Genomic DNA, 13,580 nt, shown 5'->3' on the forward strand with positions numbered 1-13,580 from the left:
AATAAAATACAAAAAAGAAACAATTTAAGTGCAATTATATTCACTCTGAAAATATATTATTATAATGATTCATGAAGATATTATTTTTGTTATTCACTAGGGTTAGTGTTCTAATAAGATAATTAAATTCAATCAGAAAAATTGGTAATTTTGGTATAGAATTTTGGAATTTTTGTTTGTGTATAAAGTATTTGGCAACAATAATTTTAAAAATAACAATCATTTCAGTGGTTTTGTTATCATTGCAATAGTAACATATTTTATGTTAAAATTATAGGCAGTGTTCATAATGGTAGATAAGTACTTTGCAAGGTTTTCCCAAATTTCGGGCACAAATTTACACTCAAAGAACAAGTGAGACAGATTCTCACCTTCTTTTTCACAGAAAACGCAGATATCATCAATAGCCACAAATTTGGACATCATAGAATTACATGCATATATCTTATGCAAAATGTTGAAGTGCTCCCTTTTCTGATCATCACTTGATTTCCCTGAATTTACAAGCTACTAAAAAATCAAAAGGTACTCGAGGATATTGGAAATTAAACAATACACTTCTTAAAGATACTTATCTCATTGAAAACATAATAATTAGCTAAAGATATTTTTGCTAGAAAAGACTTGGGTCATGGAAGTCGATGGGAATTTTTCAAATATAAAGTCAGAGTGGTAGCCATTAAACGCGCCAAATAGCTGATGCAATTAAATAACAATAGAGAAAAGGAGATGATGAGGAAGCTTGACAGTTTTCTAAAGAAAGATAATCTATCTGAAGAAGAGGAGTCTGTGTTCAGGTCTTTACAACTAGAATTAGAACAGACTTAACACGGATCTGGCAAAGGGGCCTTTGTAAGGTCAAGAGCCAAATGGATTGAAGAGGGGGGAAAAAACACTTTACTTTTTTGCACTTGAAAAGAGAAACTACAAAAGAAAATCTATAACTGCACTCAAAATTAACAATGTTTTATGCAAAGATCCCATTACAATATCATCATTTGTCAATTCCTTTTATGAAAACCTTTACAACTCTCAATTTCAGGAAGATGGTTGTGAAAGCTATTGGCTGTCCTAAAAGGCGCTAAAAGTACCTAAATGATGTAATCTCCTAATTTGCATAATTGGCCATGTGCATGTAATTTTGATGTACGCTGAATGAACTTTCTTCTGTCAATTCTTGTTTTTTTTAATGTCACAATTCCAACCCTCCTTTATCCGGGCTTGGGACCGGCAAAGGTGACCCAAAAGAGACACTGGCAGAGTTACTTAGTTTATTTTTTATTTTTTGTGTGTTTTGTTTTTTAGTTCAGTTTTCTTCATTTGGTTTGTTTTTTACTTTATGGTCCACATTTTTAACCATAACATAAAAATAAAAAAATCTAAATGGACCAAAAAGAGACGATAGAAAAAACTGTCAATGGCAATGTGAGAAAATTATGGTAACTAGTCGGACCCTAATTCAGGTTAATTGGGATCAGCCGGGATCAGCCAGGAGCGGCTTCCCGCATGCGCGATTCATTTGCAGTCTGGACGCGGAGGGGTGAACATCTCCTGCTCTGACTGGAGCTGGGAGGGACTGCTGCGCAAGGACTGGACCGCCTGTGAGTGCTTTGGACTGGGTGGGACCCACGGCAGCACCCGCTGCTCGTTGAGAAGAGTAAGAACGATACGTGCTTTCACGTCAGAGTCTCCAAAAGTCGCTAAATGTGTCGCTAGAGGGGTCTGAATACTCTCTAAATATAGCGGCAAAGTCGCTAAATTGGCAAAACTGGCGGCAGAGTCAATATCCGCGCATATAAACCTAGGGTCGTTATAGTATCAACTGGTATACGACGTTCCTCAAGTTATAACACGTTAGTTGCTTACTGGACCCAGGCAATCTGTTTGAAATGTTAACTATCTAACGAACGTACCACTATCTAACTCATATTTTCCCTCTACAGTATGTGGTTAATTTTCAGAATGAGAGAATTGGGTGAAAATGAGGCAATGCTGTAGAGGTGAAAGGAACACCACCCACTTTCCCACTCTCACTTTTTCAGTACAGTGGATAAAAAGGGGTATGCTAGGTGTACTCTGCCTGAAATAGATAAATTATGCCAGCAAACAGTATCATGCTCTGCTGGCAAATTGTAGAACAGATGTCCACAGGCAGAAAGTACAATGTAATAATGGGCAGTGTAGCCCAAAGATATTGTTTTTGTTGTGTTGAATTTGACAGTAACACTGGTGCGGGGGATTATAAAATGTTTTACTCAGTGAATGTTATTTTTGCACACATGTAGCCTTGTGCACCTGATCCATGTCTACTATAGTGGCCACTATAATAGAGCAAAAATATAATGCCTTTTTGTTTCGTTCTATTTCTACTTTAAGATGTTTTTTTTCCCAAGTGCAATATATAAATGTGTGTGTGTGTGTGTGTGTGGTCACAAGCACTCTATTATAAAGGCTGTCATGGCTAACTGCAATATTACTGTATTGTTCTTTCTCAGGAGTGTCATTTGCAGTGAAGTCTAGGCAACAAAAAACATTGGATTGCTTTTTAAAATATTTTCCAGCTGTGAGTTAGGTTCACATTAACCACTTTATTTTACACACAGAGACTGATCATGTCGATCATATTCTTGGTGGTTTAATTAGTTAAAACCTGCATTCCCCCTAGCAGTTTCAGTGCAACAACAAAAAGTGTCACGTTTTTGGGCCCTCACCAGTTTGCAACCCTGTATTCTTCAATCAATCTCTTGGGGGCAGTTTGTTCTGGTGTGGACCATTGGACTCATGTTCAGCATTTGTTTTGAGAAAAATGGCCTCTGATGGACAGACCGGGAGCAGTGAGAGAGTGACACAGTCTGTGGGACTGCCGAAGACAGGATGAGGAAAACAGCCGAACAAGTCAAGTATCCTTTATTATCCCACACTTTGGAAATCTCTTGCTTAGCTTCACATGGGGAAGATCTCTTGCTTAGCTTCACATGGGGAAGATCTCTTGCTTAGCTTCACATGGGGAAGATCTCTTGCTTAGCTTCACATGGGGAAGAGCTCTTGCTTAGCTTCACATGGGGAAGATCTCTTGCTTAGCTTCACATGGGGAAGATCTCTTGCTTAGCTTCACATGGGGAAGATCTCTTGCTTAGCTTCACATGGGGAAGATCTCTTGCTTAGCTTCACATGGGGATGATCTCTTGCTTAGCTTCACATGGGGAAGATCTCTTGCTTAGCTTCACATGGGGAAGATCTCTTGCTTAGCTTCACATGGGGAAGATCTCTTGCTTAGCTTCACATGGGGAAGATCTCTTGCTTAGCTTCACATAGGGATGATCGCTTGCTTAGCTTCACATGGGGATGATCGCTTGCTTAGCTTCACATGGGGAAGATCTCTTGCTTAGCTTCACATGGGGAAGATCTCTTGCTTAGCTTCACATGGGGAAGATCTCTATTGTTGTCCTCTCTCCTCATCTCCTCAAACCAAGTTGGTTGAGAGAGCCAGAGATCACTCCTCTGACTTTCTCCAATCGGTTTTGAGTAGGAAATTAGGAGTATGCAATTGAGATCTTCCCATAGAAAGGGTGAGCAGACAGACATGAGGAGAGGTGAGCTATAATGTATTTTCATAATGGTTCAGATTTCAATATTTCTATGGACAGTACATTCCGGAACAGCACTTCAACACGAGAGTTGACATTTGCATACTGTAGTATGTTTCTACAGTAGGAGACCATTATTTTCTCACTTTCAGTTTTACAATGAGATGACTTTTAGTTGACATAGTGAGATTAATTTATTTTAGAATTGTCATATATGTTGGTCATCAAAAGGGAATAAAATGACCGATCGTAAGCAAATAATGTCCAATTGTAAGAGAATAACATACAAGTATTAAAGTAGGAGTGTATTGTCTCTGATTACTCAGTTGTGAAACACCATTCTATTGGTCACTTGTCCAGAGTGAAACCATAGAGAAGGAGGGAGGCCTCTAGTGGCCAAAAGGCAGTATTAGCATGGGCACTGCCATTGAGTGCTTCAACCATTTTAATGTAGTCAACTGGGTGGGACTTCCAACTTCATTGGCTGCTCTCTCCTGGTGACCCTGTTGGGGTCATGTCCAACCTGTATAAGCCAATCTTGAAGAAGAAAATTGACTACTTCAAATGGAGATGGCCTCAATGGCGCTGCCCATGCTGTCACAGACCCTATAATAGCACAGATATGTTTTTTTTTGAGTCCTCAATCTATCTCTGAGTGGAACAGAGGAACTGTCTTCAACAAATAGTCTTGTCATTGGTTGTAAATGTGTCACTGTGTCAAACACCATAAACATGAGAATTATGTAATCTGAAAGGTGAGTACCACATCCCGGCCCTGCTATTCTCACATATGATGCTGAAGTGTCCCATGCTGCAAAATTTTTTTTTCTCAATGAGAATACCCTGTAGAAATAAAGGATACATAAAAAAATGCAAACATGTTCACCCTACATACATTATGAAGATAGTCAAATAAAAACATTTGCCACCGTTAATGGAAAATGTGCATTACTCAGCATGCAGTATGAAAAAACAAGACCGCAGTCCTAAAGCATTCAAGTCCTAGTCACTTTATGGGCTACTGACCCCTATATGTCAGTTACCCATTAGAACACCCAGACAGGTGTCTGGACTGGGTGACTGTCCAGTCACCGTGGTATGGTATTGGTAAACATGCCAGGATCATTTGCACAGTTATGTCATGATGACCTATGACACTCACCACATCTTACCTCTGTGTTTATGGGGGCAGTTGTTTTCCCAGGAGTTAGTGATGGGATTATTGAGAGTTGAGGCTGTAGCTATCAATGTGCAGCTGCTAATGTCCTCCATCATGTCATTTCCTTCAATAACTAAGCTGCATCTTCTGGCTTCTCCCCTGGTGTAAGCGTTTTGCTGTTAGCCTACACCTGTTGTTTACGAAGCATGTTTATTTATTTTATTTCACCTTTTATTTAACAAGGTAGGCTAGTTGAGAACAAGTTCTCATTTGCAACTGCGACCTGGCCAAGATAAAGCAAAGCAGTTCAACACATACAACACCACATAGTTATACATGGAATATACAAACATACAATCAATAATACAGTAGAAAAGTCTATATACAGCATGTGCAAATGAGGTAAGATAGAGGTAAGGCAATAAATAGGCAATGGTGGCGAAGTAATTTCAATATAGCAATTAAACACTGGAATGATAGAATGTGCAGAAGATACATTTGCAAGTAGAGATACTGGGGTGCAAAGGAGCAAGATAAATAACAGTATGGGGATGAGGTAGTTGGATGGGCTATTTACAGATGGGCTATGTACAGGTGCAGTGATCTGTGAGCTCCTCTGACAGCTGGTGCTTAAAGCTAGTGAGGGAGGTAAGAGTCTCCAGCTTTAGTGATTTTTGCAGTTCGTTCCAGTCATTGGCAGCAGAAAACTGGAAGGAAAGGCGGCCGAAGGAAGAATTGGCTTTGGGGGTGACCAGTGAGATATACCTGCTGGAGCGCGTGCTATGGGTGGGTGCTGCTATGGTGATAAAATAATTTAAATGTTGAAAGATAATGATTAAATAATTCCACTCTGAAACCTTATAATTGTATGAAATTGATGAGAATCATAAAATTATAATCTGTGTTTAGTTTTAGTCAGAATTAGATTAAACAATGTATCTGTAAAGTGGAAAAACACAGACTGTCTGAGCAAGGCGTAGTTTAGGATTTGAACTTGTACAGTGCCTTGCGAAAGTATTCGGCCCCCTTGAACTTTGCGACCTTTTGCCACATTTCAGGCTTCAAACATAAAGATATAAAACTGTATTTTGTGAAGAATCAACAACAAGTGGGACACAATCATGAAGTGGAACGACATTTATTGGATATTTCAAACTTTTTTAACAAATCAAAAACTGAAAAATTGGGCGTGCAAAATTATTAATCCCCCTTAAGTTAATACTTTGTAGCGCCACCTTTTGCTGCGATTACAGCTGTAAGTCGCTTGGGGTATGTCTCTATCAGTTTTGCACATCGAGAGACTGACATTTTTTCCCATTCCTCCTTGCAAAACAGCTCGAGCTCAGTGAGGTTGGATGGAGAGCATTTGTGAACAGCAGTTTTCAGTTCTTTCCACAGATTCTCGATTGGAATCAGGTCTGGACTTTGACTTGGCCATTCTAACACCTGGATATGTTGATTATTGAACCATTCCATTGTAGATTTTGCTTTATGTTTTGGATCATTGTCTTGTTGGAAGACAAATCTCCGTCCCAGTCTCAGGTCTTTTGCAGACTCCATCAGGTTTTCTTCCAGAATGGTCCTGTATTTGGCTCCATCCATCTTCCCATCAACTTTAACCATCTTCCCTGTCCCTGCTGAAGAAAAGCAGGCCCAAACCATGATGCTGCCACCACCATGTTTGACAGTGGGGGTGGTGTGTTCAGCTGTGTTGCTTTTACGCCAAACATAACGTTTTGCATTGTTGCCAAAAAGTTAAATTTCGGTTTCATCCGACCAGAGCACCTTCTTCCACATGTTTGGTGTGTCTCCCAGGTGGCTTGTGGCAAACTTTAAACAACACTTTTTATGGATATCTTTAAGAAATGGCTTTCTTCTTGCCACTCTTCCATAAAGGCCAGATTTGTGCAATATACGACTGATTGTTGTCCTATGGACAGAGTCTCCCACCTCAGCTGTAGATCTCTGCAGTTCATCCAGAGTGATCATGGGCCTCTTGGCTGCATCTCTGATCAGTCTTCTCCTTGTATGAGCTGAAAGTTTAGAGGGACGGCCAGGTCTTGGTAGATTTGCAGTGGTCTGATACTCCTTCCATTTCAATATTATCGCTTGCACAGTGCTCCTTGGGATGTTTAAAGCTTGGGAAATCTTTTTGTATCCAAATCCGGCTTTAAACTTCTTCACAACAGTATCTCGGACCTGCCTGGTGTGTTCCTTGTTCTTCATGATGCTCTCTGCGCTTTTAACGGACCTCTGAGACTATCACAGTGCAGGTGCATTTATACGGAGACTTGATTACACACAGGTGGATTGTATTTATCATCATTAGTCATTTAGGTCAACATTGGATCATTCAGAGATCCTCATTGAACTTCTGGAGAGAGTTTGCTGCACTGAAAGTAAAGGGGCTGAATAATTTTGCACGCCCAATTTTTCAGTTTTGGATTTGTTAAAAAAGTTTGAAATATCCAATAAATGTTGTTCCACTTCATGATTGTGTCCAACTTGTTGTTGATTCTTCACAAAAAAATACAGTTTTATATCTTTATGTTTGAAGCCTGAAATGTGGCAAAAGGTTGCAAAGTTCAAGGGGGCCGAATACTTTCGCAAGGCACTGTATGTGTGTGCCGAAGAAAAAAAACGAGAACAGTTTAACTGTGTTTGGACCGACCTGGCTAGGCCTCTGAGGAACCTATGATAGCATAGGGAGTACTTATCAAGGTTTCCCTAATCTCGGGGGAATGGAACTGTTGGCTGGGTAGTGATATACAGTGGTGAGAACTATGGAGAAGGATAAAACTCACCTACTGTTTGTGTGGATGTATGTGCGTAGGATACCTACTGTTTGTGTGGATGTATGTGCGTAGGATACCTACTGTTTGTGTGGAAGTATGTGGGTAGGATACCTACTGTTTGTGTGGATGTATGTGCATAGGATACCTACTGTTTGTGTGGAAGTATGTGATTAAGATATCTACTGTTTGTGTGGAAGTATGTGAGTAGGATACCTACTGTTTGTGTGGAAGTATGTGCGCAGCTATAAAATTGATGTCTTTTGTATAATGGACTTTAGAACGTTCTCTGAATAAACCTTTTGCACAAAGCTGAGTCTTTGCCTAATTATTATTATACCCATGGTCTTACAAACCTCGGGGACTGGTCAAAGCTATTGATTGATTGTTCAATTCCATTGATAATAACTTTCTCGTGACCAGTGAGCTGAGATAAAGCGGGGCTTTACCTAGCAGAGACTTGTAGATGACCTGGAGCCAGTGGGTTTGGCGTCGAGTATGAAGCGAGGGGCCAGCCAACAAGAGCGTACAGGTCACAGTGGTGGGTGGTATATTGGGCTTTGGTGACGAAATGGATGGCACTGTGATACATCCAATTTTTTAAGTAGAGTTTTGGAGGCTATTTTGTAAATGACATCACCAAAGGATGATGGATCAGTCAAGGATCAGTAGGATGGTCAGTTTTACAAGGGTATGTTTGGCAGCATGAGTGAAGGATGCTTTGTTGCGAAATAGGAAGCCGATTCTAGATTTAATTTTGGATTGGAGATGTTTGATGTGAGTCTGGAAGGAGAGTTTACAGTCTAACCAGACACCTAGGTATTTGTAGTTGTCCACATATTCAAAGTCTGAACCGGATGGGCGGGCAGGTGCGGGCAGCGATCGGTTGAAGAGCATGCATTTAGTTTACCTTGCAGTTGGAGGCATTGAAGCTCGTCTTAGTTAACACAGTGTCCAAAGAAGGGCCAGAGGTATACAGAATGCTGTTGTCTGCGTAGAGGTGGATCAAAGAATCACCAGCAGCAAGAGCGACATCATTGATATATACAGAGAAGAAAGTCGGCCCGAGAATTGAACCCTGTGGCACCCCCATAGAGACTGCCAGAGGTCCGGACAACAGGCCCTCTGATTTGACACACTGAACTCTATCAGAGAAGTAGTTGGTGAACCAGTCGAGGCAGTCATTTGAGAAACCAAAGCTGTTGAGTCTGCCGATAAGAAATCTTAACGTCACAGCACACAATGGCATGCTAGACGATTCTGTGCTTCCGACTTTGTGGCAACAGTTTGGGGAAGGCCCTTCCTGTTTCAGCATGACAATGCTCCCGTGCACAAAGTGAGGTCCATACGGAAATGGTTTATCGAGATCAGTGATGACTAAATTGACAGGCCTGTACAGAGCCCTGACCCCAACCCCATCAAACACATCCCTGCAGCAATGCTCCAACATCTAGTGGAAAGCCTTCCCAGAAAAGTGGAGGCTGTTATAGCAGTAAAGGGGGGACCAACTCCATAATAATGTCCATGATTTTGGAATGAGATGTTCAACGAGCAGGTGTCCACATACTTTTGGTCATGTAGTATATCTGTATTCCCAGTCATGTCTTTACATCCTTAGAATAGGGCCTAATTAATTCATTTAAATTTACTGATTTCTTGTTAACTGTAACTCAGTAAACTCTTTTAAATTGTTGCATGTTGCAGTTATATTTTTGGTCAGTGTAATTTAGGGTGTCCTGGATATATGTTTACTATGTTACATTTAGTCTATGAGACCAGGCAGGAATTGCATAATGAGAAAAGTTTGACGCAGCATTGCTGCAATGATACTGGTCTGATCAAGGCGTTGAATGTCAATTGCGCTATAACATGTATCTTATGCAGTCCCCACAGTGACTGTACGTACATATCCCAACCAGAAGCCATGGATTACAGGCAACATCCGCATTGAGCTAAAGGCTAGAGCTGCCGCTTTCAAGGAGCGGGAGTCTAATCCAGACACTTATAAGAAATCCCGCTATGCCCTCAGACGAACCATCAAACAAGAAAAGCGTCAATACAGGATTAAGATTGAATCCTACTACAGCGGCTCTGATGCTCGTCGGATGTGGCAGTGCTTGAAAACTATTACGGACTACAAAGGGAAACCCAGATGCGAGCTTCCCAGTGACGGGAGCCTACCAGACGCGCTAAATGCCTTTTATGCTCCCTTCAAGGCAAGCAACACTGAAGCATGCACGATCCAGAATGCTGGGGCCCCTCAGGGGTGTGTACTTAGTCCCCTCCTCTATTCCCTGTTCATCCACGACTGTGTGGCCAAACACAACTCCAACACCATCATTAAGTTTGCTGACGACACAATAGTGGTAGGCCTGATCACCGACAACGATGAGACGGGCTATAGGGAGGAGGTCAGAGAACTGGCAGTGTGGTGCCAGGACTACAACCTCTCCCTCTATGTGAGCAAGACAAAGGAGTTAATCGTGGACTACAGGAAAAGGTGGGCCGAACAGGCCTCCAATAAAAACTTATTGATGCACCCATCCCGTTAGCGGGATCATTTTCATCAACATCCGCTGAATTGCAGAGTGCCAAATTCAAATTAAATGACTAAAAATATTTAATTTTCATGAAATCACAAGTGCAATATAGCAAAACACAGTTTAGGTTGTTGTTAATCCACCTGGCATATCAGATTTAAAAAAATACGAAAATTGCAAATAGTATCCGTAAAGTTCGTAGAATCATGTCAAAGTTTTTTATAATCAATCCTCAGGTTGTTTTTACAATATATAATCGATAATATTTCAACCGGACCTTAGCTTTTTCAATAGGAGTGAGAGAGAAAATATCTGCTCCACGCTGCTGGCACCCAGCCATCCACTGACGAGATGGGATCTTTCTTGCTAATTTTTCGGAATAAAAGCCTGAAACTATGTCTAAAGACTGTTCAGACCATGTGGAAGCCATAGGAAAAGGACTCTGGTTGATATCCCTTTAAATGGAGGGAAGACATGCAATGGAACAGGGAGCTTTCAAAATAAGAGGCACTTCCTAGTTGGATTTTCCTCAGGTTTTTGCCTGCAATATCAGTTCTGTTATACTCAGATAATATTTTGACAGTTTTGGAAACTTTAGAGTGTTTTCTATCCTAATCTGACAATTATATGCATATTCTAGCTTCTGGGCCTGAGAAATAGGCAGTTTAATTTGGGTACGTTTTTCATCCAAACATCAAAATACGGCCCCCTAAACTCAACAGGTTAACATCGACGGGGCTGTAGTGGAGAGGGTCAAGAGTTTCAAGTTCCTTGGTGTTCACATCACCAAAGAAACTTTCATGGTCCAAACATACCAAGACAGTCGTGAAGAGGGCACAACAAAAAATATTTGGCATGGGTCCGCAGATCCTCAAAAGGTTCTACAGCTGCACCATTGAGAGTATGGCAACTGCTCAGCACTTCGCCCCCACCTACATGTACAGACTACCTCAACTAGCCTGTAACCCCTCATACTGACTCGGTACCAGTAACCCCTACATATTGACTCATTATTGTTATTCTTATTGTGTTACTTTTTATTGTTAATTTTTATTTTAGTCTACTTGGTAGATAGTTTCTTCTTCTTGAACTGCACTGTTGGTAAAGGGTGTGTAAGTAAAGTCTCTGCTTGCTGTATTCAGCGCATGTGACAAATAAAGTTTGATTTGATTTGATTCTAGGCCTTGTCTGATAAAGGATGCCGTAGCTGTCTCCAATGCAGATAAATGACAACAAACTGTAGACAATGTGTATAACATGTTGAGTTATTAAGCTTGGGTTGTGGGCTATACTCTGACTTGTCTCAGGATGGTAAATTGGTGGTTTAAGATATCCCTCTAGTGGTGTGGGGGCTGTGCTTTGGCAAAGTAGGTGGGGTTATATCCTTCCTGTTTGGCCCTGTCCGGGGTTGTCATCGGATGGGGCTACGGTGTCTCCTGACCCCTCCTGTCTCAGCCTCCTCAGCCTTTATGCTGCAGTAGTTTATGTGTCGGGGGGCTAGGGTCAGTTTGTTATATCTGGAGTACTTCTCCTGTCCTATCCGGTGTCCTGTGTGAATTTAAGTATGCTCTCTCTAATTCTCTCTTTCTCTCTTTCTTTCTCTCTCTCGGAGGACCTGAGCCCTAGGACCATGCCTCAGGACTACCTGACATGATGACTCCTTGCTGTCCCCAGTCCACCTGGCCGTGCTGCTGCTCCTGTTTAAACTGTTCTGCCTGTGATTATTATTATTTGATCATGCTGGTCATTTATGAACATTTGAACATCTTGGCCATGTTCTGTTATAATCTCCACCCGGCACAGCCAGAAGAGGACTGTCCACCCCACATAGTCTGGTTCCTCTCTAGGTTTCTTCCTAGGTTTTGGCCTTTCTAGGGAGTTTTTCCTAGCCACCGTGCTTCTACACCTGCATTGCTTTCTGCTTGGGGTTTTAGGCTGGGTTTCTGTATAGCACTTTGAGATATCAGCTGATGTACGAAGGGCTATATAAATACATTTGATTTGATTTGAAGGTGCTACAGAGGGTAATGCGAATGGCCCAGTACATCACTGGGGCCAAGCTCCCAGTACATCACTGGGGCCAAGCTCCCTACCATCCAGGACCTATATAATAGGCAGTGTCAGAGGAAAGCCCATAAAATTGTCAGAGACTCCAGTCACCCAAGTTATAGACTGTTTTCTCTGCTACCTCACGGCAAGCGGTAACGGAGCGCCAAGTCTAGGACCAAAAGGCTCCTCAACAGCTTCTACCCCCAAGCAATAAGACTGCTGAACAATTCATAAAATCGCCAATGGACACCGCTGTTTGTTTGTTACCTATGCATAGTCACTTCGCTATCACCTACATGTACAGACTACCTCAACTAGCCTGTACCCCCTCATACTGACTCGGTACCAGTACCCCCTGCATATTGCCTCATTATTGTTATTCTTATTGTGTTACTTTTTATTGTTAATTTTTATTTCTCATACTTGACAAACTGCAGCGATGTTGCTAACAAGCATTGATCCAGTGCATTACAGACCACTGAGTGCTGAGATTACTGCTTTCAGACCAGAGAGAGACGCAGTGTGAGGCAAAGAAGACTCAGCTGTGCCTGTCACTCAGGCTACTGCAGCTCCCTTCTCCTGTGGAGGATGTCACATACCTCAACCCAGCCAAAGACGCAGGCAGAGCCAGAGGGGCAACGGAGGGGCAACAGAAAGGTAGATGTATGAATAAACCTCAGGAGGCATTTTGTTGTAAAATTGTTGTATTGTGGTATTATACACGTATTGTAGATGTGTAGTGGTAGATTAGTGGTGTAATAATGTGTTTGTGATGTAATTTAAACAAATCGTGTTTGAACCCCATGAAGTAAACCAATGTGGATCCTAATAATATATATATTTTTTGTTTTATGTCAGATCGAGAGTCGTGTAGGAGCAGTGGCGACCCGTCATGGGGCAGGGCCCCAACTGTTTTGAGCCCCACATTTTTAGCAAAAAATAAATAAAATATTATCTTTATTTTTTGGGGGGGGGGGGGGCTTTCCTGTTTTGCATGTTATTTTGGCATTAATACATGTCACATATCAGTTTGTAAACAATGTAAAATATATATATATATATATATATATATATCATTGAGTTAATAAAGCCGCATACAAACATGGTCTCTTTTTTGTTTTCTTGAGTAAGGCAGCTCCAAAATGCAGGTGTTTCAGCCTAGCTTAGTGCTTTCTGTGGTAGTGGGGTAAGTCAGCAGAAAATACCGGGATTGGCTCACTGTTCTGTCACTCAAGGAGACACTTCGTCACCACCAAGTCTAAATGTAGAGCTAGAAAATTATAGCCCCTTGTTTTCATTTTAACCTTTATTTAACTAGGTGAGTCAGTTAAGAACAAATTCTTATTTACAATGACGGCCTATTCGGGCCAAACCTGGACGACGCTGGGATAATTGTGTGCCGCCCTATTGTGATACAGCCTGGATTCAAACCAGGGACTGTAGGGACGCCTCT

The 13,580-nt window shown here is 41.4% G+C and overlaps 1 long non-coding RNA gene across 1 annotated transcript; it reads left to right on the forward strand.

The window, feature by feature from the left end:
• The first annotated feature begins 9,798 nt into the window (after positions 1–9,798).
• LOC149972864 (uncharacterized) lies at positions 9,799–13,228 on the forward strand. Its single transcript, XR_016490634.1, has 2 exons — positions 9,799–12,784; positions 12,986–13,228. It is a non-coding gene; the product is annotated as an uncharacterized LOC149972864 (long non-coding RNA).
• Positions 13,229–13,580: the final 352 nt, after the last annotated feature.

This window comes from Oncorhynchus mykiss, chromosome 22, assembly GCF_057628025.1.
Source record: "Oncorhynchus mykiss isolate SJ-2025 chromosome 22, ASM5762802v1, whole genome shotgun sequence".
Classification (NCBI taxonomy): Eukaryota; Metazoa; Chordata; class Actinopteri; order Salmoniformes; family Salmonidae; genus Oncorhynchus; species Oncorhynchus mykiss.